Raw genomic sequence first — 6336 nt, forward strand, 5'->3', positions numbered from 1 at the left:
AATGGCTTTACCTGGTGGATGGTCTTAGACTTTAAACATTAAATTGGGTATAAAGAACGGCGCCTTGTGAGTGTGCTCTTTTTTTATGTCTGAACAGGAAGTGCACGGTGGGATTCTGGATCCTTTTTCCCTGAAAACAGTCGCCGAACACAATGAGAAAGTTTAGCGTTGAATTCACGAAGACATGACTCAGTATAAAGCTTTATGAAATCGGGAAGACAGAATGTGATCATCATTGCAAATGAACCCTCCCACATTATATTCATTGTTTTTGTATAACCATGTCAATTACAGCGGCTTCATAGCCTTGTAGCTACATTCTTGTTTCTTACAGAGACGCACTGCTTTTTAATCACCCATGAAAGAAATGTCAAGGTTGCAATGGTAAAAGATTTGATGATGAATCTGGGACCCGTCTGCTTTATGGTTGATGCTTGTTTCTGCTTTGTTTTGTTTGTCATGATCAAACACTACCGGCCTTGTTACTAGCCAGTACAAACAGCAACAAAGCTAACGTAACGTCACACACCTGAGTGCTGTTCAGCGGTTCAGAGGAAAAACTATGCAATTGGGTACATTTTTCTCCGCACTTCTGTTTCATCCGCTGAGCCTCAGATTCCAGATCTGGGTTCATGCACGTTCCCTCCGAGCTTACTGCCAACCCTAAAACCCTGCAGTGCAATGCCGCTGATCTGCTTCCAAACGCACAGTAATGACTGCGAAATCCAACGCGTGGACGGGACTAATACAGTGATCCCTCGCCACTTCGCGGTTCACTTATCGCGGATTCGCTATTTCGCGGATTTTCATATTGCATTTTTTTTTTTTGGTGCATTGTGCTCTGCATTCTGATTCGCTAAAAACTCACTCCCGAGCCGTTCATTACAGTTCTCCAACGTAATCGATGGTGGCATGTCGGTGTACAAGGATCTTTTTGCAAAGAAGAAAAAAGAGCGACAACAGCTGCCTATCACTATGTTCTTCTCCCGAACAAACACACCTGCACCGCGGGCTTCAGAAGAAGAGAACACTGCAGAGCGCAGTCAGGATGCAGCGGCCCAGTCTGAAGAGCAGTGAAACGGCCTACACGCGAGTCACTGTATTTGTATACATGTAATAGTTGCTAATTGTAAAAAAAAAAAAAGTTTTCTATTTCGCGGATTTCACTTATCGCGGGTCATTTTCGGAACGTAACCCCCGCGATAAACGAGGGATTACTGTACTCCATTTTTCCAGCGCGGCGCAGAGGGCACATCCCTCCAGCCCACATTTCACATCCTTCTGCAGAGCCCCAATCCGCATCTAGTCACAGCAACAGTTGAAATGAATACGAGGGTCTAAGAAATGTGTTGTTCAGGTGTTATTAGAGTCCTTTTATCATTAGGACTTCTCTGCTGAAGATAAATGACAAATGGGATTTTTTTTAAACGGGTTTTTGGTGCTTTTTAAATAAACTTCAAGACGGCCTCGAACTGTTGTCACCCTCCGAAAGTACACGGGGAAGTTGTGTTGCTTTTCCGTACGTCGCATCAATTCGGGTCTCGGCAGCCGCTGAGAACTTGGCAAAGTGGACGAGTTTCCATTGATTAGCTGTTTATGTCCCGGCTGCCTCTGGTTCCCCTTCATCTTCTTCCCGCCTACCTAGAACACACTTCTCCATGTAAACTCTCCATGAAAACGAGACCTTCTGCAGCGTTTTCATGCTGAAGCCAGATGATCCATGCTTCGGGGTCAGAGACGCCCCCCCCCCTCCATAATCAGAGTACATTTATTTTGTCATCAGTGGCAATCAGGCATCTATGGATTTATAATAGCATAGGAAAAACAAATTCTCATTCTGTCGACCACGGGATTCATTTACTTTTTCCACGGACGTTTTAATATTTTACAGTAGGTCTTTGGAAATGGTTCAGCCAACACTTGAAAGGGAAAATGTTCCTCCTTTCCTCACGTTCAGCACGGAAACTGAACCTGTCAACAGCGTTCATCCAGCACCGCAAATCAGGAATCAGGAATCAGGAAACATTTATTTACCAAAATATGCCAAACATACAAGGAATTTGTCTTGGCGGTTAGTGCGCGACAGTAGACAGACAAGACAGCAGTGCACAAGTAATAAAATAAAGTAAAATGAAATGCTAATACAATGGGTTAGTAGCTATGGGTTAGTATAAAACAAGGGAATAAAGTAAAAAAATTTAAATATTAAAAAAGTAAAAAAGAAAAATATTAAGCATAAAGTGCACTAACGAACAAGTAACAAACAAGTAACAAAGTGACGAGTGACGACAAAGTGATGAATTACAGTTAAAGTGGCATGTGCAGTGTGAAGGGGAGTGACTGGTGGAATGTTACAGTCAGTCAGTGGGGGACCGGCTCTGTTGATGAGCCTGACTGCCGACGGGAAGAAACTGTTCGTGTGGCGGGAGGTCTTAGTCCTGATGGACCTCAGCCTCCTGCCAGATAGAAGGGGCACAAACAGTTTCGGTCCGGGGTGAAAGGGGTCGGCCACGATCATTTTTTCAGCACACTTCAGAGACCTGGAAGCGAACAAGTCCTGCAGGGACGGCAGATTGCAGCCGATCACCCTCTCTGCAGAGCGGATGACACGCTGCAGCCTGCCCTTGTCCTTGGCTGTGGCTGCAGCGTACCAGACGGTGATGGAGGAGCAGAGGATGGACTCGATGATGGCCGTGTAGAAGTGGACCATTATCGTCTTTGGCAGGTTGAATTTCTTCAGCTGCCTCAGGAAGAACAACCTCTGCTGAGCCTTCTTGGTGATGGAGCTGATGTTCACCTCCCACTTGAGGTCCTGGGTGATGATGGAGCCCAGGAAGGAAACGGAAGGAATCCACAATAGTGACGGGGGAGTCACACAGGGTGATGGGGGAGGGTGGGGCTCTGTTCCGCCGGAAATCCACAACCATCTCCACTGTCTTTAGAGCGTTGAGCTCCAGGTTGTTCTTCACGTGCTGCTTTCTGTCAGACAGGAAGTCTGTGATCCACTTGAAGGTGGAGTCGGGCACGAGCAGCTGGGAGAGTTTGTCCTGCAGCAGAGACGGGATGATGGTGTTGAAGGCAGAGCTGAAGTCCACAAACAGGACTACACGTTGTTTTTTTGTTGTGTTTTGTCATTCTTGTGCTCTCACAAAGACACACACACACACACACACACACATGCTGTATCTCTCTCTCGCTACTGGAAACCGCTCTTATCTTTAATGTTTCACAGTCAATAAAAGTCTGTTTCTCATCTCCGGTTGGATTCAAACTCATCACCGGCCTTTTCTCGATGCACTCCCCTTCCCCCCCCATCGTCGTGCTACCTGCCGTCGCAGCTCTCTGATGGCTTCACGCGGGTTAGAAGCGTTGATCACGGAGCTCCACTGTAGGGTTTGACTGCATGGCCTTTTCGCACCATGTGGGACGGCGGGCGTCCCAGCAGTTGTCAGTTTTCCTTTTTAAGTAAACAATGCGTCGTGTGCAGAGGATTATCTCGCTTAAAGTGATGACAGAAACTGTGTAGCTTATCTTATCTGTAGGAGGAATGTGGATTATTTGCATCTGCCTTGAGATGACTCGGGGTCTGATTTGCTAGAAAACATAATAGTAATAGTAATAGTAAAAAGTAATAAAACAGACTTCGGGGGTTTGTGCTGGCTAGACTTTCACTTGCCGAGCAGAGAAATAATCCTATAAAACATGATCAAGCAAATAAGATTCAACATGATATATATATATATATATCATGTTGAGTTGTTAGAATTGTTGATAGCCAGATCCTTTCCTGTGTTTCCTTTCTTCATGCTAAATCAGGCGCCTGGCTTTGGTTTCATTCTCATTTTACAGTAATTTCACTTGCGAAAAAACATGAAAGTGCAGTCTCCATTCTGTATATTTAGCCAGAAAATGCTACCCAATGTATTTATCTCATTGTCACAGAAGCGTCTGTGAAATGGGCCAAATGCAGTTCTGTTTGTGTGGGAGCAAATTGTCCGGCGTCACTTTAATCACATTTTGTAAACACGAGCCAGCTGTTGGTAATCCGTAACACGTTCTTAGGAAGTGCAATACTCAAGTCCTTATCTTATCTCGCCTACTAACCATCAGGATTTGACAACCGAGGCTTCTTTACTGTCTCGTATAGGGGGGGGAGGGGGGGGGGGGGCATAATGAGCTTAATCAGCTGCAGCTGATAAGGGGAGGAGATCGTGGTTCATTGATTCGTCGTTGCAGCGGTCAGGGAACGAGGACGCGCGGCGTGCGTCCGTCCATCCATCAAAACCCGTGGAGCGATTCATGCTGAATATTTAATGGGACGGGGGGGGGTTCTTGCCAAACTTTAGCTTTATTTACGTGCGAGCGAGAAAGCTTTTGAAGGTGGTTATTTCCTTTTGATTGGTACCCGGTGCTCATTTTCACTTCCATTACAAGGTCATCAATGTGCAGGCCGATCTTGATGAAAAGCCCTCCGCCGACAATTGATCTCAGTAATGATGATGAAGAGCGGGGAACAGGTCAGACGCCGGCGCTTCTCTGGGGGGAGCCAGTCACGGCGCTTCACTTTGACGGGCTCGTTAGATGTGTCGTCTGACGGATTGTTCCTTAAATGCCAATTATGCAAAAAGGTCTCTGTGCAGCCACAGAATGGAGCACTTTCTCCAAACTAATTAATTGAAGTTCTCTCTACAAACATTCTTTCACATCAAACCAGCGGATGTTAGGAAAAAGAAGAAGAAAGACAAAGGTTTGTTTTTTTTCTCAGTTAATTCAACCTAATCAAATTGTGGTGGGGGGGGGGGGGGGGGTCAGGCACAAATAGGGATTCCGTAATTGGCCTGTTTTGCATTTCATCTCCAAGGATATTTTATTCACATGCTCGGCCTATAAAAGCTAAATTGTTTTAATTCTTAACTGGAAAAACAAAAAAACACCCAGCTCATGCCTCCTACGGGGTTTCGCTGAAACCGCTTATTCCAAACTAAACTGGATTATAAACAAAACACACCGAGCTGGAATCCCTTGGTCGTCCCTTCATAAGAGAGCTGCAGTAACCAGGGAGACACCGGCTGCTAATTCAACTTTTGAATGGTGCAATTTTTAGCCGCGTGCATATTAGACGAGGATGCACATGTTTGTTCACTCAAGAGCTGACAGACCAGAGGTTAATTGTTGTCCCAACGGTGACGTGCCCTCAAGATCATCTCCAGAGCGCCTCCTGTGCACGTCTTTGCTTTCACATTTATTGTCATTAGGATTTCAGAGCAGTGAGGTCACACATGTGCACTGAGGTGCAATCAAAGCACTCAATACCGCCCGTACACTTAGGGGGAGATCTCAATCTGCTGCACGAGGACGTGGAATGAAACCCGCAGCGCAGCCCCCCCGGCGTCAACATTTGGACGTGGTTACGGCGGCAAGTGTCCGAGCGTGGACTGCGTCTGCGGAGACTCACGGATGACGTATCTTTTTTGTCTCCGGGGGCGGGGGGCAGGTGTGAGCACGTGTATGGGACCCGTGCCAGGTTCTCCTCAGCACTTTCAGAGGTGTGTACACTAAAAATAAAAAGGGGAAATGGACGAAGCTGCTTTGCAGAATCAAAGGTTTCACAAACCAGCCAATTTTGTGATGACCTGTTCGCTCTAAAAATTGAAGGAGCTTTTATTACAGTCTCTCCCCGAGGGTGCTCTAAGATAACTTTGGGGTGGTGTTCTTGTGAGCAGGAGCTTTGGCCAGAGAGGGTGACTTGAAAGCTTATAGTAGAGCCTCATAAATCCAAGCCGGATCTCCCTGAAGCAGTTATTGAGATGTATTAACCCTGCTCAGCAAGTCCAAGTCCCTGGGCCTCACAGACCTCTTTAACCTGCTCCATTTCTCTGAAGAATTTATGCTCTGAGATTAAAAAAAAAAAATGTTGGGACCTTCGTTTTCACCACTCAAGTGATTTTAGGGTTGACTCAAAGTGTACATTGAAACCCGGTGTTTGAGATTTGAAGTGGATAATGTGCGTCCGTCCGTACCGAGGGTTCGTGTGGAGTTCGCATGACGGATTTTCAGTGTTGGCTGCACTTTGTGCCGGTTTATATCTGAAGGCCATGGCGATAGTTATACATGCCACTGATACTCTTAAGAGTATTGTTTCAGACCGTATATATCAAATCAAGAGGTGTGACTCCACAGCGAGTTTTCTTATCTTAATTATTTTTGTGATATTAAGCAAATCAGCCACTATATTTGTTCACATATCTTGCTTTTATGAGAATGGTAATGTTCTTATTCCAACTCTCGGCTGGAATGGGAGCTAATACCAAACTCTTCTCTTGACTGTAAAAGGGT

This window comes from Gasterosteus aculeatus, chromosome Y (genome assembly GCF_964276395.1).
Source record: "Gasterosteus aculeatus chromosome Y, fGasAcu3.hap1.1, whole genome shotgun sequence".
Lineage (NCBI taxonomy): Eukaryota > Metazoa > Chordata > Actinopteri > Perciformes > Gasterosteidae > Gasterosteus > Gasterosteus aculeatus.